Source organism: Ailuropoda melanoleuca, chromosome 13 (genome assembly GCF_002007445.2).
Source record: "Ailuropoda melanoleuca isolate Jingjing chromosome 13, ASM200744v2, whole genome shotgun sequence".
Lineage (NCBI taxonomy): Eukaryota > Metazoa > Chordata > Mammalia > Carnivora > Ursidae > Ailuropoda > Ailuropoda melanoleuca.
The window spans coordinates 52,620,813-52,643,951 of NC_048230.1; positions in this window are offsets into that span (position 1 = coordinate 52,620,813).

Consider the following 23,139-nt stretch of genomic DNA (forward strand, 5'->3'; position numbering starts at 1 on the left):
GCAGACACAACATGAATACAGAGACAGAAACAAATACACTGTATATATAAACATCTATACACATATACACACATGTCTATGTGCACACACACGCATATGCAGATGTACCCACATGGGTACACACACTCTATATACATATATATGCATATATGCACACATAGACCTGCCTATACATACACATACACAGATGTATATACAGTTCTACAAATGTGAATACGTATGGATATTTGCATATATAATTAAACATACATACACATGCAAATACATATACACATGCATTTACATATATATATTGCATGCATACAGATGAACACATACATACTTAAAATACACAAAGTATGTGTACACGTGCATCTATATACATGCATGTGTCCATGTGGATATCATGTATATGCATATATGTAGAATGTAATGCAATACAAAGCTCATAATAATCAGCATGGTTTATAATATACATGATGGAGAATAGCTTCTCTTCTCTTGGAAATCTATATACCCCTGCATTAAGCAGGTACTGTTCTGGCTGGAGCTAAGAATGAAATCAGGAATTGGAAAGCCATCATGGAAACCATGATTATGTATGGTACCCAAATATTTTAAAGAAATGAGAATGGATATTTGCATATATAATTAAACATACATACACATGCAAATACATATACACATGCATTTACATATATATTGCACGCATACAGATGAACACATACATACTTAAAATACACAAAGTATGTGTACACGTGCATCTATATACATGCATGTGTCCATGTGGATATCATGTATATGCATATATGTAGAATGTAATGCAATACAAAGCTCATAATAATCAGCATGGTTTATAATATACATGATGGAGAATAGCTTCTCTTCTCTTGGAAATCTATATACCCCTGCATTAAGCAGGTACTGTTCTGGCTGGAGCTAAGAATGAAATCAGGAATTGGAAAGCCATCATGGAAACCATGATTATGTATGGTACCCAAATATTTTAAAGAAATGAGAAGTATGGGGCACCTGGGTGGCTCAGTCGGTTAAGCATCTGCCTTAAGCTCAGGTCATGATCCTGGGATCCTGGGATCCAGCCAGCACTGGGCTCCCTGCTCCAAGGGAAGCTTGCTTCTTGCTCTCCCTCAGCCTCCCCCAACTCGTGTGTGTGTGTGTGTGTGTGTGTGTGTGTGTGTGCGTGCGCGCTTTCTCTCTCACTCTCATGCGTGCATTCTCTCTGAAATAAATGAAATCTAAAAAATATATAATTTAAAAGAAAATGAGAAGTAGAGATTTATGAGTTGTAAATGATTTGAGCAATAAATCTTATTTTTTTAACAGGGACCCCTTTGCAATTCAATGAAAGCATGGGTTTTTCTCCACAAAAAAAAAAAATGTAATACACATATAACTATGTACATGAACTCAGTCTGTCCCAGAGCCTCCAAAGGTTAAGAACACCTGGCCTAAAGATTTTGCAAGTAGATTCTTCTAATCTCAAATTCTATTCCCCAAAAAGTACAAATTCATCAGAAAAATTCTGATCACAGTGCATACCCTCCCCTCATTTGTATTATTGAAAGTTTCTGAATGTTATTTGTTATAACTCTCTAGTACTGAAATCTACTAAATATACTCAGAAATAAATAAGTGAGCAATTTTTTTTTCTGAATGTTATTTGTTATAACTCTCTAGTACTGAAATCTACTAAATATACTCAGAAATAAATAAGTGAGGATTTTTTTAAAAATCAGGAACTGGAGACCATGGTAAAATTTCTAACTTGAATTTCTAACATTTCTTATGAACTTGAAAAAGAGAAGAGTCAAATGTTACATAAGAAAAGCCTACATAGGATCTGTATGTTAGGTGTTTTATAACCTCAATACTAAATTACAGCTGCAAAAAACACATTTAGACTCACCCATACAGGCACATCTTACGTTTTGGAAAGGGCACCAGGCAAATATTAGTATTTGCAAACGCAATTCCTTCCTTCGATCAGCAAAACACATCTCTTTACTTTTTGAAATTTGGATCTGATTGTACTTGAAAGCCTTTTCTCTGGGAGACCTCTAACTTGAAAGATAAATCAAACCATTCAAGGCACAGGAGAAAAAGATTTTGTGATGAGATCTGAAAAGAGCCACAAGGCAGAACCACACTTTTGAGGAGAGAAAGAGCTACGGGGCACCTACTTCTGACTCTAGCGCTGACACTATCCATGATTTGCCCATTTCAGAGGGCAACAACAATACTCTCTAACCTTCGGAGCCAGGAACATTCTCTTGTTTGGCTACCCAGGAAACTGTCCAGTAACAGGAACAGCAGAGAAACGGAAGGTTGTGGACTTGAGAAAGGAGGTGCAGGCAGACGGGGGGAGACGGTTCTGTCCTAGTGAATGAGGAGAGATTCCCAGGGGCAGGCTGGACAGGTGGCCACTCTGGAATCTGTTCGCTTGAAGTTACCGTATCACTCAATATCCCACTCCCCTCTACTCCTGCCAGACAGGTATCTGGAAAGCAAACAGGCATCCGCTACCCAGATGTAGGGTAATGCAATTAAGAATTTATCTTTCTCTGACAATTATAAGAGCAATCTTCAGAGGAAACCATCTAAACTTATAAGGATCCTACTTTATCTTAGAGTTCCATTTTAACTAATGGTTTCTAAATTACTTGAGTGGAAAATTAAGAATGCAAAACTTCACTTAAGGATGCATTAGGAACAAAGTGCTTTTGCAGTAAAAATTTCATTAAGGAAGCTATGTACACATGCATTTAAAAATACACATCTATTTCTTCAGAATACAGGTAAAGAGATAAAGTAATCTGTTTAAATTATGATGTCTGGGGCCATGCTGTGCTTAGACTTCTAAAATGGATAAATTTAGGATTTTGGAAAATCACAGTTATCCAACAGTGAGTTCCAAATGCAAGCACTTTCTCTCCCACTTTCCCACTTAAAGTCTAAATGGTTTCTGCTTCAAAATATACTTTGATATTTTTTTGGGGGAAGGAGGTATTCCTTTATCAAAAAACTGCATTGGAGAATTGGCAAATAAAAGGCAAAATTTAAAAAATATCAGATGCCTTCTAGACAACAGTGCTTCTCAAAGTTTAACGTATGATATAGCTAAGCATCACCTGAAGATCTTGTTAAAATGCAGATTCTGATTCAGTAGGTTTGGGAGGGGCTCCAAATTCATTTCTAACAAGCTCCATGGGGATATCAGTATTGCCCAAGCTCCCAAGGCCACACTTTCAGGATCAAGGAACCAGGACAATAGCTCTCTGCCTGCCTTCTGTCACCCAACACATAAAGATCATGTCTAAGTACACAGCAAGTACTTTTTGAAGCATTCCCAGGATATCTGGTAAAATTTCACCCCTCTGTGCTCAAGAACGCATATTAGACAAGACATGTGACAGCTACACAGTTATCAGTAGAGTTTTGAGTTGGTGCTGATTCATAAGACAGAAATAAATCATTTGCAAAACTTACTATTATTATCATCAAACTGGTTAGCCTCCTGGCTATTATTGCTGTTCCTTGGGAAAATTAAGAACCCTTATTAAATAAGTAAATACATTTCTGTTGCCATTTATCCTTGAGCAAGTCTATAGCATTGCCCATCAGAGAAACAGCTCATTAATAAATCAGTCTTTGAAATTGGGGGCAAACGCCATGTGACCATTCATTTGAGTCTCCTATACATGTTAGAGATTCTTTCCCTTTTCTATGACACTTAAAAAGCATGGCCCACTTTTTTTGAGTGGAAGACATGTAGTCTTTTCCCATCTTGGTGTCAGCTATTCTGGAGGTCACCAGCTTCATTGAAAAACCACCCCAAGATATACACAACCCACAACAAATTATGTTTATACCACTTACACTGTTTTAAAAATTATCCATCCTAAAAATGTTCTGCAAAATTTGTAAATATTTTTTCCGGTCATTTATATGGAAACAGACACAGACATTTAATTTGGCTTATTTTTCAACTTAACTCCTGATTATTATTGATTTCCGTGATACTGTGGTGAGAACCGCTGTTCTAAATTAGCGAATGAGCTGTCCCAGCACAATCTTGCTTATGGGATGAAGCTTGACAAGAGAATGTTGCTCCAATATTCATAGGCCAGTGCGCAGCACATAGTAGGCACACACAGAAAACTAATTGTGACATAAATCCGGACTCAATAAACAGTATCGCCTTAGAGAACACCAGCATATTAAAACACGTTCTCATCCTCATGAGAGGCCCACGTCAGCTATAACTCATTGAATTAATCAGCGTTTTTCACTTAGATTCATCATTCTTAATGCAAAAGGCTGGGAGCGGGAAATTAAAGCAGCCTCCTCCAGATCCTTTGTTCCAACAGTCCATAACTAACACAACGGCACAACAATTCACTCAAGATCTATTTATCTGCAGCACAACACCGCTTACCATGGCGTCTGTCAGTGGGTGCATTCCATTCCTTAAAATCCACTGTTGTACCACCTTATTATTAAATTTAAAATAAGAGTACAATTTGAGAACATGAGGATGCCCTGAACAGATCTTCTTATTGGTTCCCAAGCTGGCCCTGAACCCAGAGGGCAGGAAGAGGGAAGACCGAGGCAGGCCACTGTGGGTGGACAGGTGGCAGTTCTCACCAGTAAAGGAACTTATTTCTGAGCCTTGTCATGGGGGTCCCAGAGGAGGAGGTCTCCGCACCGCCTGCCAGAATCTTAAAGTTTACAGAAGGCCTCCATGGGGCTCAGTCACGTCTACGGTTCAGAGCGACTCAACATCACAGGGCTCTCTCAAGGCTGCGAGCTTGAAAATGACTCTGGGATAGGAAGAAGGGGAGGGTGGGCGGAGCGCACATTCCACGGACGGAGGAGGGCCCAGCTCACAGGTCAGCCAGGTGATGGAACTCTGTGACCTCCTCCAACACTCCCCTCCCCCTGCAGCACGGGCATGGTGCTGAAACACGTTACAGCAAAGGGTCTTCTAGGGTATAATCAACTGAGAGTCCCAGGGGTTCCAGGAAGTCACCCAAGGGCCATGGAATGGTTGGAAACCATGTTGGAGAAAAGTAACAGAAGAGCAAAAAATAAAAAAAATAAATAAATAAGACCCAGAAATGGCAATTTTTAAAAGAACAAGGCAATTTAAGATGCAGGAGGCAAGGCTGGTCTTCAATCATGCTGAGCATTTTTTGTTCTAGATCCCTGTGAAACCAAAATGGCCAGTCATTTGCAAGTGTCAACTATAACAGTAACAAAATCGGAGCAGTCGTGACCCTCTCCTCCACTTCTAAAGATAGATGCGTGTTCCCACTCGTCCTGTGGACACAGCGTGTGCTACCTAGCCAAACAAAGAAAATGAAAACAGGTGAAGGCACTTGACATGAGGCTGACCCTGGGACACCTCTCCTTCTGACAGGTGTTTCCACATCCATTCTCACGCACTCACACAGTTTCCCTGCTGCGTCCCTTCTTCTAGAGCTTCTAGAAGGAAGCACAATTCTGACCTATGCTTCTCCCTAAAGACTCCTGGTGGCTCTTAAAGTAAAACCAACACAGCATGCAGCTTTCTCAATCCCATTTTCTGGAAGGATCAACACTCAGTCTAGGTCAGGAATTACACAAGGAGGGGGAAGAGGGTTTATTTGCTCTTTTGTCAGCGTGGCCTCTTGCGCTTGAAAAAATAACAGCCCACCCTCAGAAACACTTCAGAAAACCTCTGTTCAAGGAAGAATCGCTTTCTCTTTTCTTTCCTTTATTTTGTTTTTGCTTTTATAGTCGTTCACATATGTATCACTGTTTTGTTTTGTTTTTTTAAAGACAGGAAACAACAACATGGAGGAAAGGTTTGATATCTGGGCTGGACAAAAAAATGTGATTAAAGCATTGAGAAACAGATGCTAATTTTGTGCAAACATTGCTCCACTGAGGAATTTTATTTAATTAAATGGTTGGATTGGTTAAAACATAGTGCTTTTTAAATGTTTGGTAGCCAGGTATTTTCCCCTTTCTCTACATGTCTGTGTTGACTCAATGTAGGGAGCAGATAAATGATGGGCCAGATGGCAAGACAAGCAGGTAGTTCATAGAAGAGGACGGAGCCATTGTTACGGGGCCTTTTCCATCTCTACCTGCCTTTCCTGAGGTGAAGAAACACCCCAGAAGAACTTCTCTAAGCATTTAACATCATTGGTATGATATTGCCTTTTCTGGATTAGCTCATTTACTGCATGCAGTTCAGCCAAGGGAAGAGGACCTAAGGATTGCTGAAACAGGCCCAGGCCATCCATGACTTGGGGCAGCAGAAAGGACTCAGAAAATATGCACCTGTGTTTTCTAGATAGAATATTCTTCAACATCAAAAAAGAGGAATAAATCAGAGAAGGTTAATTCTCACTTTGAGGAGTACTTCAGTGGTAATTTGAGATGTATTGAAAATGTCCCCCATAGATCATCAGAATCAATAATCATTAAAGAGCCTGAATGCATCTTGGTCCATATTTTAAACCATACACTATTTTGAACATTAACATATTACAGTCTCATTCAGACATATTTATTATGTGACATCCTGAGACCACTAAGACAGATACTTAGGCATCAACAGCAGTATCCTTCTTATCCTAATCCTCCTATATTCACTCAAGCCCACATCCCACTGATTTTATCAAATGCTTCCTCTCTTCCTTCTCTGTCTGCCACTGCCTGGGTTCAGTATTTTATCATGCCTTGTCTAGGACTAAAGCAACAGCCTCTCACCTGCATTACCCATTCCAGCCTTCAGGGCTAGCCATGATGTGGGTTTTACCTTAAGGGCGAGCACGGGTTGCTACCCAGCTATGCCTTTACTCCCCCAAAATAAGGAATCCAGGCACAAGGCTCTACAATCTCCCTAAAGGAAAGGATATATTTTAAAAATTTTATCAATCACTTAATGTGTGCTAGTATTAGCCCTACTATCAATCAAAGTATCTTTTCTAAGATGATCATCTGGTGTTAACCCTCTACTTAAAATCTTTCATTTCAAAGGCTTTGAGACCATTGCTCTTAGGATAAAGTAAATAAAAATGACACGACTTTTTACATGGGCTATAAAGCTTTTAATGACATTGGCCCAACACATCTTCTTGCATTCACTCACTACAATTCATGCTATATTCATCTAAAACTAGCTTTAAGCACCCAATTTAGCATACGGCTCCATGACTCAGCTTATAACTCTTTCCCCCAAATTTGATCCCCGAATATGCATCCGTGAATGCATTCACCGGATGGGTACAATTCATGTTAAATTCATCTTAGACCTCTATTGTCTGATGTGGACCTTGGTGCCCAGGAAACATTCGATTAGTAGTTGCTGAATTATTTTAATTGCACACCAGAAATTACAAATGTATTCCTCTGCTGAAGTTCCCAAACCTCTAAAGTGCCAGAGTGGAGAGCGTGGACTAGAGAGGAGGTGGAATGAAGTTTGAAGATTCATGCTCTGACATTTATATTAAAAATCTGTCGGGGAGAGAGACTGAGCTGCATATTAGTTGCATTTACTCCACTGTGACTTTAAATGATATCCTTGTCAAGGAAGAGCATGCAGAGAATTACTTAGAATAAAATCATAAAAAAGATTCCACCATTAGCAAGAAGTTAATTTGGCTTTCAAATACTTGGTCAACTTTTGAGTTCGTTTGGATATGTTCATATGTATCTCTCTTTTAGAGGAAAACTCCAAAGGAAGTATGAAAGGTGTGGAAATCATAAGGAGCTGCATGGTAGAATGCAATGGTCCTTGTGTGACAGGCTTGTGCATACACACACACACACACACAGAGGACACAAAACTCCACTGTAAGGTTATTTTGCTTTCCTAGATCTTATAAACCTTAGCATCAGCATTACCTACGTCATACACAAATGATTAAAAATCATGTTCCACTTGTGCTTAAAATCCTCCCTGGTTCCCTGCCAAGTCCTGAGCACAGGTCACCACATCATTCCCCATCCAGGTCATTCCCATCTCTCCAGTGACACCAAGCACCACCCTTTACTCTATCAAGAGAGGCTCCTTGCGATCCCCAAACAGGCTATGATCTTTCCTACCTCCTTGGCATTCTGCCTATTCCTTCTGTCACTTCCTTTTTCAGTATCTCTGCCTATCTAAAATGCTTTCTCTGTTTCTCAAAATGCCACTCCAATATCACTCTTCCTATAAAATCTCACTGCAGTAAACATCTCTTATATTCATTTGCCTAGTACTCTTTTCCTTCTTATTTTTGGAAAACTGACTCGCAGTGGCTTAGCTGGGGACTGCTCCTACAGGCCCACGGACACAGCCTAAGTTGGAAAATCAGAGCCCTCCATCCCCTGACCACCTTGCTTAGCTCACTGGTCTCAGAAAGAAACTACCAAGACTTACAAAGGACCCTTCTCTCAGAGGAAACAGAGAATGGTGCGCAAAATAGAAAATAAAGCATAAAAAACAAGGTGACTCTCAAGGTGACTTGAGAAGCAGGCTTTTTGTTTCAAAGAATAAGACAAATGTACTGCTTCTGGAACCAGAGCTGGAAGTCAAAGAAAAGCCCTCAAGGCTGGTTTTGAAAGGCAGCTATTAAGTGAAAGATCTAGAGGTCCTTCCTCTGTCTTATACCATACATAAAAATCAACTAAAAATGGATTAAAGACTTGAATGTAAGACCTGAAACAGTAAAACTCCTAGAAGAAAACATAGGCAGTACGCTACTTGACACCAGTCTTGGCAATGATTTTTTGGATTCGACACCTAAAAGCAAAGGCAATGAAAGCAAAAGCAAACAAGCGGACTACATCAAATTAAAAGGCTTCTGCACAGCAAAGAAAACCATCCACAAAATGAAAAGGTAGGATACAGAATGGGAGAAAATATCTGCTAATCACATATATGATAAGGGGTTAATATCCAAAATATATGAAGAACTTAAAAAACTCGATGGATGGATGGATGGAAGGAAGGAAGGAACGAAGGAAGGAAGGAAGGAATCGGGGGAGGGAGGAAGGAAGGGAGGAAGGAAAGAAGAAAACATTGATTTAAAGGTGGGCAGAAGAACTGAAGAGACATTTTTCCAGAGAAGACATACTAATGGCCAACAGGTGCATGAAAAGGTGTTCAGCACCACTAATCACCAGGGGAATGCAAACTAAAACCACAATGTGATATCACACTGAGAATGACTATCATCAAAAAGAAAGGAGGTAGTGTTGGAGGGGATGCAGAGAGAGGGAAGCCTCGTGCACTGCTTGGGGGGCGTGCAAACTGCTACAACCATTATGGAAAACAGCACGGAGGTTCTAACAAAAATTAAAAATAGAATTATCCCATGATCCGGCAATCCCACTCCTGGTATGTATCTAAAGGAAATGAAAACAGGATAGCAAAGACACAGCTGTACTTTCGTGTTTATTGTGGCATTATATGTGGTTGCTGTGCGCAACCGAGTTACAGAAACAACCTAAGTGTCTGTCATCACATGAATGGATTAAAACAAAGATGTAGGGATGCCTGGCTGACTCAGTTGGTAGAGCTTGCGACTCTCAATCTTGGGGTCATGAGTTCGAGTCCCATGTTGACTGTAGATCTAACTCTAAAAACTGTGGTAAGTATATACAATAGGGTATTATTCAGTCATGAGAAAAAAGAATACCCTGCCATTTTTGACAACACAGATGAACCCTAAAGGCATTATGCTAAGTGAAATAAGTCAGACAGAGAAAGACAAATACTGCATGATAGCACTCATATGCAGAATCTAAAAAAGCCAAACTCATAGAAACAGAGACTAGAATGATGATTGCCAGAGGCTGGGGGGTCAGGGCAAAGGGGAGATATTGGTCAAGCATACAAACTCCTAGCTATAAGACGAAAAAGTTCTGGGGATCTAACGTACAGCATAGTGATTCTAGTTAGCAATATTGCATTATATACTTGAAAGTTTCTAAGAAAGTAGATCTTACACGTTCTCACCACAAAAGGCAATAGTAATTATGTGATGGGATGTAGGCGTTAGTTAATGTTACGGTAGTAACGATTTTATAATATTTATCAACTCAACATGTTGTACACCATAAACTTACAAAATGCTATATGTCAATTATACCTCAATAAAGCTGGAAAAAAGTTAAAAATAAGGGGCTTTTTTTCCCAGCAAAAAGAAAGATAAAGAAAGAAAGAAAGAAAGAAAGAAAGAAAGAAAGAAAGAAGACGGAACAGGTCTAGAAGTCTTTGTGCTAAATGACCTCACACCGGGGATTGACAATTAAAATTACAGTTGACCCCTGAATAACATGGATTTGAACTGTGCTGGTCCACTTATATGTGCATTTTTTAAATAAATACGGTACAACAATGTAAATGTATTTTCTCTTCCTTATGAGAGGAGCATTTTATTTTCTCTAGTTTACTTTATTGTAAGAATACAGTGTATTATACAGAGAACATACAAATATATTGATCGAGTGTTCATGTTATAGGTAAGGCTTAGCGTCCACTGTATGCTATTGGCAATTCAGTTTTGGTGGGGGTTACACACAGCTTCTTCACTACACGGGGGATCTGCACCCCAACCCCCACATTGTAATCAATCAGGTCTTCATACAGAATGTCACAGCACAACATACTGGGAAAGAGACAAACTTTAAAACAGACACTCTCTGGAACTTTCCAGCTTCATTACTTTGAGTAAGTTGCCGATTTTCTGAGCCTGAGTTTCTCCCTTATTAAATGGGAATAATAATATGACAAAAGCAGAGCTTTTGTAAAGATTATAAATGATATACACAACGCACGTAGGGCAGTTTCTGAGGCAGAGTAGTGTCTCCATAAACCCTAGGTTTCAAGACTGTAATCTTTAAGGAAGGAAGAGTTTCTGAAAGTGCAGACTGCCTGGGTGCCTATTAAAAATGCCAATTCCTGAGCCCCACAACCAACCTACTGAGCCTGCTGAAACAAAAATGGGGCCCCCCAAATCTGCATTTTAATACCTTTCCCAGGTTGTTCTTAGGTAAGAATCATAAACCTGAAAATTCCTAAAATACATTGGGAACCAAAGAAATGAAGACAAAGGTGAAAGGTAAGGGGCAGGGCAGAGGGGAAGGACAGGGGGCTGACCTCTACTGCTGACAGCAAGAACAGTAATAACACTTTGCAACAATAACAACACAGTATTCGCCACATTGTTCTAAATACTTCCCACGTAACAATCTTTAATCCTCCCAATAGCCCCAGGAACTTGTCCTATTATTATTACCATATTTCCGATGAAGAAACTGACGTTCAAACAGGTCAAGTAACAGAGCTAAGACCATACAGGGATTTAATGGTGATGATGAAAGAATAGAAGGCAAGCTGAGGACAAAGCAGAAGCTGACACCCCACAACCCCGCTATGGGATATATGTGACACTCCTCAGGCACTCCTGGCTGCCCTAAAGGAGAAACAAATGGTTAACTTACAGAGATCACAATCCTGCAAGACCTGACTCTCCCTCAGTTTACAAATGTTTTAGCAATCTACAAGAACAAAGCATTTCTATCAATAACCTAGCTTCCAGAAGGAAAGGCAGATACAATTAAATGTCCTTATAATCTGCAGCCCATTGACAGATAATTGAAGCAGGCAGAGTGTAATGTTCCTCCAGGAAGCTCTCAAAGATCTTCAGTTAATGCCTCGCTAGAGGGAAAAACAACCCCCACACACACACACCAGGGCAGCAGCTCTTTCTGCCCATGGGTCCTGTCCCCATGCTTTAATGAACCACCATTTTGTAACAAAGACGTCGCAAGAATTCTTGGTTGTCAGCTCCAGACCTCACCCGACTGAACCTCCCCTATATTCCAAAAACCCATCAGTGAAGCTACAAAGGAAGCTCGGGCAGGTGATTTCCAAGGACAAGTTCACCGGCACTGTGCCCCCACAGAGAGATTCCCCAGCATTGCCATGAATGCTACCGTTAGCCCCCCCAATATGGCACGATGAACACAAGCATGGGAATACCCCCACAGGTTTGCTTTCTGTCTCCCCAGTACAAACACAACTGCACACCCCTGTCTGCCCCAACATGGCAGCACTCCCCAGCCCAGGTGAATCCGCCGACGGCAAGCCCCACAGGTGCAGGGCCATGCCTCTGTTTTCACCCAGCTCTCCCCAGGGGTCCATGCAAGAGCACACCATAAATTGGAAGGCACCTGACCAATAAAAGTTGAGTAATGGCTCCCCCAGGGTGGGCTCAGAATCCAACTTGGGTAGGTTCTTCAAACTACAGGAATAAACGTTTGCAACTCCATTTCTCGCTCATGGAAAGTCTCTCAGGTTCCTTATACAAATGCCATCTGACCTATAAACACAGCTTCCCCTGCCTTCTGAAGACCTTCAGAGGCTCCCCTTTAAAATATAATTGTTTCCTTAAAGCCAGAGTCAGGTTCAGTTGGAATTTATCGCATGACTACTGTGTGCCCAGAACCATGCAGCAGTGTGACTTTTCAGAGGGCATCACATAGTAGGTGCTTAATCAATATTTGATAAGCTCTCTGATCTTCAAGTTAGGACCCCATTGAATAGGAGATGAAACTGAGTCGCAGATGATTTCGGAATTTACGAGACTCAGACCCAGGGCTTCAGGGTANCTAGTTAGCAATATTGCATTATATACTTGAAAGTTTCTAAGAAAGTAGATCTTACACGTTCTCACCACAAAAGGCAATAGTAATTATGTGATGGGATGTAGGCGTTAGTTAATGTTACGGTAGTAACGATTTTATAATATTTATCAACTCAACATGTTGTACACCATAAACTTACAAAATGCTATATGTCAATTATACCTCAATAAAGCTAGAAAAAAGTTAAAAATAAGGGGCTTTTTTTCCCAGCAAAAAGAAAGAGAAAGAAAGAAAGAAAGAAAGAAAGAAAGAAAGAAAGAAAGAAAAAGAAGAGAAGAGAAGAGAAGAGAAGAGAAGGGAAGAGACGGAACAGGTCTAGGAGTCTTTGTGCTAAATGACCTCACACCGGGGATTGACAATTAAAATTACAGTTGACCCCTGAATAACATGGATTTGAACTGTGCTGGTCCACTTATATGTGCATTTTTTAAATAAATACGGTACAACAATGTAAATGTATTTTCTCTTCCTTATGAGAGGAGCATTTTATTTTCTCTAGTTTACTTTATTGTAAGAATACAGTGTATTATACAGAGAACATACAAATATATTGATCTAGTGTTCATGTTATAGGTAAGGCTTAGCGTCCACTGTATGCTATTGGCAATTCAGTTTTGGTGGGGGTTACACACAGCTTCTTCACTACACGGGGGATCTGCACCCCAACCCCCACATTGTAATCAATCAGGTCTTCATACAGAATGTCACAGCACAACATACTGGGAAAGAGACAAACTTTAAAACAGACACTCTCTGGAACTTTCCAGCTTCATTACTTTGAGTAAGTTGCCGATTTTCTGAGCCTGAGTTTCTCCCTTATTAAATGGGAATAATAATGTGACAAAAGCAGAGCTTTTGTAAAGATTATAAATGATATACACAACGCACGTAGGGCAGTTTCTGAGGCAGAGTAGTGTCTCCATAAACCCTAGGTTTCAAGACTGTAATCTTTAAGGAAGGAAGAGTTTCTGAAAGTGCAGACTGCCTGGGTGCCTATTAAAAATGCCAATTCCTGAGCCCCACAACCAACCTACTGAGCCTGCTGAAACAAAAATGGGGCCCCCCAAATCTGCATTTTAATACCTTTCCCAGGTTGTTCTTAGGTAAGAATCATAAACCTGAAAATTCCTAAAATACATTGGGAACCAAAGAAATGAAGACAAAGGTGAAAGGTAAGGGGCAGGGCAGAGGGGAAGGACAGGGGGCTGACCTCTACTGCTGACAGCAAGAACAGTAATAACACTTTGCAACAATAACAACACAGTATTCGCCACATTGTTCTAAATACTTCCCACGTAACAATCTTTAATCCTCCCAATAGCCCCAGGAACTTGTCCTATTATTATTACCATATTTCCGATGAAGAAACTGACGTTCAAACAGGTCAAGTAACAGAGCTAAGACCATACAGGGATTTAATGGTGATGATGAAAGAATAGAAGGCAAGCTGAGGACAAAGCAGAAGCTGACACCCCACAACCCCGCTATGGGATATATGTGACACTCCTCAGGCACTCCTGGCTGCCCTAAAGGAGAAACAAATGGTTAACTTACAGAGATCACAATCCTGCAAGACCTGACTCTCCCTCAGTTTACAAATGTTTTAGCAATCTACAAGAACAAAGCATTTCTATCAATAACCTAGCTTCCAGAAGGAAAGGCAGATACAATTAAATGTCCTTATAATCTGCAGCCCATTGACAGATAATTGAAGCAGGCAGAGTGTAATGTTCCTCCAGGAAGCTCTCAAAGATCTTCAGTTAATGCCTCGCTAGAGGGAAAAACAACCCCCACACACACACACCAGGGCAGCAGCTCTTTCTGCCCATGGGTCCTGTCCCCATGCTTTAATGAACCACCATTTTGTAACAAAGACGTCGCAAGAATTCTTGGTTGTCAGCTCCAGACCTCACCCGACTGAACCTCCCCTATATTCCAAAAACCCATCAGTGAAGCTACAAAGGAAGCTCGGGCAGGTGATTTCCAAGGACAAGTTCACCGGCACTGTGCCCCCACAGAGAGATTCCCCAGCATTGCCATGAATGCTACCGTTAGCCCCCCCAATATGGCACGATGAACACAAGCATGGGAATACCCCCACAGGTTTGCTTTCTGTCTCCCCAGTACAAACACAACTGCACACCCCTGTCTGCCCCAACATGGCAGCACTCCCCAGCCCAGGTGAATCCGCCGACGGCAAGCCCCACAGGTGCAGGGCCATGCCTCTGTTTTCACCCAGCTCTCCCCAGGGGTCCATGCAAGAGCACACCATAAATTGGAAGGCACCTGACCAATAAAAGTTGAGTAATGGCTCCCCCAGGGTGGGCTCAGAATCCAACTTGGGTAGGTTCTTCAAACTACAGGAATAAACGTTTGCAACTCCATTTCTCGCATGGAAAGTCTCTCAGGTTCCTTATACAAATGCCATCTGACCTATAAACACAGCTTCCCCTGCCTTCTGAAGACCTTCAGAGGCTCCCCGTTAAAATATAATTGTTTCCTTAAAGCCAGAGTCAGGTTCAGTTGGAATTTATCGCATGACTACTGTGTGCCCAGAACCATGCAGCAGTGTGACTTTTCAGAGGGCATCACATAGTAGGTGCTTAATCAATATTTGATAAGCTCTCTGATCTTCAAGTTAGGACCCCATTGAATAGGAGATGAAACTGAGTCGCAGATGATTTAGGAATTTACGAGACTCCGACCCAGGGCTTCAGGGTGTAAGGTCAATGTCCTCTCCACGAGGTAACATAGAGATGATTTAGTAAACAAAGAATTTAACACAAAAGCACTGTAACCTTTGGGCGGGTCTTCTGACTACAATGGTTTACATTTTCTTTCCATCCAATGCCACACGAAAAATTAATTGTAAGCTTATAGTGCCTTATATTTTTATAGTCCTTATTATCTCTTGACTGGATTCATTTGAATTAATTTTAAAAGGGCATTTTTTTTAGAAAGATGTCAAGTCATTTATGCAAATGCACTTTCCATATATCCTATTTGACCTTATATTTGCAGAAGTTTCAAAAATGGGAAAAAAACACATCTAAAATTTGACGGGGAAAACACCAAAACAACATTTAATATAGTGGTTTATCATGACATTAATTCATGGACAATTTATCAAATGCTGATAATGGATCACGGAGGTGTCTATAAGGATTAGGGAATGATGAATCCTACCTTCTCGAGGGGAGGCTGGACCTAGGGACTCACACCTAATGAAGAGAACACAGCAGAAGTGAAGGGATGTCACTTCTAAGATGAAGGTACAAAAGACTGAATCTATCTTGCTGGCACCCACTTGCCCTTGTGTTTGCTACTTTGAGGACGCCAACTGCCATGTTGTGAAAAACTCTGTAGACAAGCTCACATGACAAGGAGCCCATGGAGGCCTCCGGCAAACAGCCAGAGAGGAACAGAGGACCTCAGTCCAACCACTTGTGAAGAGCTAAGGAAGCATGTCCTTTCTGGTCGAGCGCTGAGATGACTTCAGTCTTGTAGGAGCCCTGAGGCAGAGGTCCCAGCTGAACCATACCTAGATTTCTGGCCCACAGAAACAGTGACAAAACACATGTGATGTGCACTGTTACAGCCATAATTCAGTACTGGATAATTTGTTACTCAACAATAGATAACTAACAGAGCATGCCTTTTTCGCCTGGCCCCGACACTAGCTGCCATTACAGTGAGGTCCAGGTGAACTCAGACTGGCCCCTAGCAGGCAGAATCCTGCCGGGAGCATGCACAGTACATCCTTCTACCTTCTGCCCCAGGGCCTGCTTCAAGGCCAAAAGGATCCCTTGGCTAGAAGGGCAAACAATAATGGCTCTGCTGTCACCCACCCAGAGGAGGACCCAAGCAGGTGGATAAACGCCCCAACTTCTACCCCTCATCCGGACACTTTTAGAACGTCTTCTGCACACTTCTCAGGACGCTGCCAGTGAACCAGGAGAAATGGGCTGCCATTGCCAACAGTAGTAACCCCGATAAAGAATCCTTCTGTGGTCCTTTTTCCCTTCCTTGGCTTGCTTCTTATACTCCTTTACTTATGATTCCCATGGTCGCCTCTCAAATAAACCACCTGCATTCGAAGTCTTGTCTTAGGCTCTACTTTTGGGAAAACCATACTGAGACCATGCTGATCCACCGTCCAGTAAGCAAAATGGTTTATGGAAGCCAAAAGGTGTGGGAGAGGGGAAGTATGGGGCATGCTTAGGGGATGGGAAAAGGTATGGGTTGCGTAGGACAGTGTTTCCAAGCTTGTCTGAAAGAAGTGGGTCACTAGTTATAATGCAGATTCCAAGTCCCTTCTCTTGGAGAATCTGATTCCTGGGAAGAGGCTTAGGGGTTTACACTTTTAACTCATATGTGTCCCAGTGATTTTAGCAGTCAAGTTTGGGTAATAGTGGGTTTGTGAAGTACGGGTCTGTCGGGGGCAAGAGAGGAAAGAATAGAGCAAATCTGGCCAAAGCCATGATGGTGAAGAAACTCAAAGTCTTCTTTAAAATATTGGAATGCATTCTGAAAGCAATGGGGAGCCATTGAGGGTTTCTGAGCAGAGGACTATGATGATTGAGACATTATGAAAAGGAGTAGCAAGACAAAAACAGATGTCCTATGGCAAGAGTTTGGTGAGCTATGATATCGGGAACATGAAGGCCAATGTAGAGGTCACCGCAAGCGCTCAGGTGATGTGGAACAGAAATTCAACTGAGATAATTGACAAAGAAAAAAAAAAAGAAGAGCATTTCATAAAATAAGAATTAAATAGGCTCGCTTCACAACATTTCCCTCTCTGTACCGCCTGCAGACTATGTTTGTAGGGCCTCTGTGCATTTCTTTATCATTCTTGGCATGCAGTATTAATCACTTTCTGGTAATTAATTACCATTACATTACTCTCAAAGTTATGGAATTTTCTCAGGGGAAAACTCTACTGTGTGCTTAAGAAATGGATGGTTATTTATGTAGCTGGACCACTTGGAAACATTTACATTTTTCCTTTATGATGATTAAAGCCTAATGCAAATAGAATTTTTAACATAGGCTCCAAACATAATTTTTTTATGTGTATAATTGGAAGTTTGACACTTACCTGAGTGTTAGCTTGGAAGTGAAGCAGATTTTCTAATTAAATCAAAGAAGAAATTCATTACTGCTTTGAAACAAAATGTTAAAACAAAAAGAAAGAAAAAAATACCAACATAGTCCGTTTTCGGCTGCACCTTGCTTTTATAGTTGTTCATCTGGGGGCAAAAGGATTAAGTAACTATCACAATAGATTGCCCACATTCTGAAGACAGAAATTTATTATTATTACTATTTTATTTTTTTTAAGATTTATTTTTATTTATTTATTTGAGAGAGCACGGGGAGAGGGAGAGAATCTTCAAGCAGGCTCTCCACTGAAAAAGGGCTCCATCTCACCACCCTAAGATCACAACCCAAGCTGAAACCAAGAGCTGGACACTTAATCAATGGAGCCACCCAGACGCCCCTATTGTTACCATTTTAATAACAAATGCATCCTCGCTCTCTCCATCCTTGCCTTTTCCTCTCTTTGCCCTCCCCTTTCCCCTTCTCTCGTTTTAGAACACTTGGAAGTGTAGGGCACAAAAATATCAATTAACCTCAAATAAGATGCAACCTTTGTCTTTGTTACATCCTGAAGAAGATGTAAGAATGATGACTGTAGAGTAGGGAGCTGGTCCTGTTAGTTTTCATCCCAGCCATGATGTTTGCATACCACGTGCCCACGGATACCAAAGTTACTTTCAAACTCATGGGGCAGCTCTAAAGTTTAAACTAAACAACATGGATGAGACTCTTGGAAAAAAGCCTGATGTCTGGGGCGCTTGTCGTTAAGCGTCTGCCTTCAGCTCAGGGCGTGATCCCGGCATTTCGAGATCGAGTCCTGCATTGGGCTCCTCTGCTAGGAGCCTGCTTCTTCCTCTCCCACTCCCTTGCTGTGTTCCCTCTCTCACTGGCTGTCTCTCTGTCACATAAATAAATAAAATCTTAAAAAAAAAAAAAAAAAGCCTGATGTCTGACAAGAGCCCATCTAGGGAGTGGTGCTCCCTCTGGATCCTGCCTCATGCCACAGAGGCATCTCACCACCATCGCTGCTGCAGGCAGTAGTGGGGGAGGTGCTGGGCACGTGGGCTCCTCCCTGGTCTCTTATGGCCGTCTTGTTCATAGACTCCTCTCCACTAGCTTCATGAATAACATTAAGTCTCCACTGTCAGGCATTCAGTCTATCAGGAAAAATGGAAGTGTGTCTATTTACTGTAGAGTGAGGAAGTTTCACTCTTGCATGAATCCTTACACTTTTATTAGCACTGAAATAGGTTGTGCTTCTGTTTTCAGCTTGATTCAGAAGTTATTTCTTCCTCATTTATCTGTTGTAATGGATACTGAAATTAAGCGCCATCTTCTCAGTCCTTCCAAAGCAGTCTAATTGGAGGTCAGGGGAACAAGATACCACTATTCTTGTAGTCTAATTGGATTATCTTTAGAACAGAGCTCAATCAGGAAGATCCACACCCTCTTCTATTGCTCTAGGTCACCCAACTGTGTATGTGTGCAATCCCACAAATCCTCAGCTTGTCACTAAGAGGCCAACGGGTCAATCTATGAATGCACGAATATTAAGCATTTAGTGAGATTAATGGAGACAGAAAACCAAATGGAAACCAAGAGAGATTCTGAAAAAGTAGAGAAAAGCCAGAGAAGAAGAAAGAAAGAAAGAAAGAAAGAAAGAAAGAGAGAGAGAGAGAGAGAGAAAGAAAGAAAGAAAGAAAGAAAGAAAGAAAGAAAGAAAGAAAGAGAGAGAGAGGGAGAAGGAGGAGGGAGGGAGAAAGAGAGAGGGGAAGGAAGGAAGGAAGGAAGGAAAGTAGGAAGGAAGGAAGGAAAGTAGGAAGGAAGGAAATANAAGAAAGAAAGAAAGAGAGAGAGAGAGAGAAAGAAAGAAAGAAAGAAAGAAAGAAAGAAAGAAAGAAAGAGAGAGAGGGAGAAGGAGGAGGGAGGGAGAAAGAGAGAGGGGAAGGAAGGAAGGAAGGAAAGTAGGAAGGAAGGAAGGAAAGTAGGAAGGAAGGAAATAAGGAAGGGAGGGAGGAAGGGAGGAAGGAAGGAAGGGAGAAACGGAGAGAAAGAGAGCAAGCTGAAAGAGAGAGGTAAGATGACAGTATTCAGTAGGAAAAAGATGAAAAGAAAAATGAGCTTTGGAGACAGCATATAAGGTTTAATTAATAGCAAGAGAAAGAATTACGCTACTGAATTCAGGCAAATATATATTTAGGAAAACAGCCAAGGAAACAAGTATGACTTTGTGATGTTTATATTCTTGCAACCACAGAAGCTGGATGAGCCATGAACACAAGTGGAATTCCATCAGAGGAAGTGGGGTACATAGCTGAATCTAAAGGCACCTACACCAGTACTGGTGGCCTTGGTAACCAGACCTCCTCTTCGTGCAAATAACATGGAAATAAGAAGAGGCATATGTTAAAGAAAGAAAGAAAGAAAGAAAGAAAGAAAGAAAGAAAGAAAGAAAGAAAAAAAAAAAAAAAAAAAAAAAAAAAAAAAAAAAAAAAAAAAAAAAAAAAAAAAAAAAAAAAAAAAAGGCGTTATTCACAGAAAGAGCAAATTACGGTAAACCAGAGCCATGTGGAGAACGGTCCAGAGAGGAATTTGGGAAGTGTATCAACAGTAATCAGAGAATGAAATCTTGAAGGGGTTAGAAATACAAATTATTGAATTAAACCCCCAAAACTTAAGAATTTTTGTGTTGTGTATGCATGTTGACTTCCTTTTAGTACGCGTGCTTAAAACAAGTATTTGCAAATCAGTGGCCATTGCTCCAAGAAGCAAAGTCCCCGTTCTGGGGAACACCTGGGCTTTTCCTAGGGTCAAAAATCTGCTTGAATAACTAGAAATTTTGCCAATGTCCTGCCCTGCATACCCTCCCCGGCCCTTTCTCCAACTAGGGAGCAGAGGAGATGGGCAGGAACATTAATAAAAACAGAGGAGAGAGACAAGATCTAGGTCTGTCTTCTCGTCTCGAAACCTGCCTGTTTGTCAGGTCCTGCGTAGTTTGCCAAGAAGGTGAGCCAACAGCGAGTGCGGTCGGGACCACATACCAGCCTTGAAGGGTAAATAAGATCAAGAGAAAGAGTGCCTACTCGCCAGTCTTGTGCATTTGGAAAGGCAGCTATGAAAGTGAAGAGGCCAGAACGAAAATGCACCAATGCTTTGAGCCATGAGATCATTATCAGATGATGAACTTGGTGGCAAGGGGAAAGGCACTTTGCCACTGTCACATAGAAAGCAATACAGTTCTATTTGTGTTGCTGTTGTTTGCCAGTTTTGAGGCCTACTATCTGTCCAACCCTGTGCTCAACTCTTACATGCATAATCAGTCCTCCCTACAAACTTTTAAGATAGATGCTGTTATTATTATCCCAACTTTCCAGGTGAGGAAAATTGGAGCTCAGGAAATCTTAAAAAACTTGGCCAAAGTCATAAGGGGATTGTAAACAGTAACACTGGACGCCAGTCACACCAGTCTTAGTCCAAAGCTCATTCTCTTACTTCTCTGCTATTCTCCCTCTCAATGCTTCCTGCTACATAAACTTATTAATATAATCTGTGTTGAGAATCTAAACTACCTGTATCAGATTCATCTATGATAAGTAATCCCAAAAGATTTAGGGATAAACTACTAAAACACTCACATGTCATAAAACTTAGGACCTGGAGACACCTGTAATGCTAAGACTATTGTTTTGGAAAAGCAAACAAAGAAGAAAAGAGGCAGCAGACACATAGGATCATTTAATTGGGGAACTTCTCAATCTCCGTGAGTATGTAAAAGAATCCCACATTTGTTCCTCTGTTTTTCCTAAAGTTAACTCCTTTTTGGAGACTTTCCAGAAACATATATCTACCTTTCATTTTACAAGGGAAGAAGAACAGTAGGGCCTCAGCACAGAAATGAAAAAGAGAGCCCGGACATAACATGGAAGTGCAGCGTTCACAAGGGAAGAGCAAAAGGAGGCATATTTTAAATTATATTTTCTTTGAATATAGAGTCCACCACCAAGATAAACCTGATTCTACTTCCAAACAATATATTTAATCTAAAGAAATCAAAGTTGTAGGGGTTTTTTTTTCCTTTTTGAAGTCATACCTATATTGAGTCCTAGACAGCTTTATGAGAGATACGCCAAGAGCAAAGTAAACACTGGGCCATAATAACACAAAGGAGTGGTTCTCTCTTAGATCCATGTAAACCACAGGGATTGCTTATTTTATTAGCTAAAAAATATACAAAGCACTACAGGTCCAGGCTTTGCTGTCAGCAGGAAATAAAGAGAAAGGAATAACCATAGTATTTAAGGGAAATGTCGTAGTACGTTTCCAGTTCTAAGTAGCAACGTGAGCTTATCTGCTTACCTACACGCCTTACTGAAATTCCCACCCAAATGACCAAATTGCGTAAAAATAATCTATTTCATAACAGAAACCATAAAGGAATCAGCCAAGTATTTCCAATTTTAAGGAAGTCTATCAACGTAAATTAAAGTTAACATGTGATTATAGAAGAAATATACAAACTAAGTAATCTCATATATGAAAGAAAAGTTCTCCAAATGAAAGACACTATGAAAAAACAAACAAACAAAAACCATATAAAGGCACAACTGGAAAAAGCCAAGTGGTGAAGACCAGGGAAAACCAAGCCATGGTCTTTGCCCGGGAGTGGGGTGGGGGCAATGGGAAGAAATTTTAATCTTCTTAATGCAAAAGTCAAGGAAATAGTGTTCAATCATTCTTTCAGTTTCTGTTTTGGTGTTTCGGTAAAGGAAACAACAGAAAATATTTAAAGAAAGAAACACATAAACATGTACACACACCAGGGGGGCCTGGGTGGTTCAGTTGGTTAAGAGCACGCCTCTTGATTTCTGCTCAGGTCATGATCTCAGGGTCATGGGATCGAGCCCTATTGGGCTCCATGCTCAGTGCAGAGCCTGACTATCCCTCTCTCTCTGCTCCTCCCATGCTCACTCTCTCTATCTCTAAAATAAATAAATAAAATCTAAAAAAAAAAAAAAGACAGAAGATCTTACATTATAATAAAAAAAATTAACTAAATGCTCATTACAGGAAACACAAATAAAATGAATGGTACAAGAGAAAAAGAAAAGAGCAGTAAATCATTTATGGTACATTTAATGCTTGGCAGACACTGTTCTAAGCACCATATAGACTTTTATCTTATTTTATTTTAATAACAACCACACAAGGTAGGTTCTATTTTATTACCAGGTTACAAGGGAAAAAATAGAATCACAAGGTCACTAAAGAACTTCCTCAAAGCCACACAGTTTACTCAGTGGTAGATCCATGAGGTTTCTGCTTTAGGGGCAAAAAAAGGGCAAAGCATAG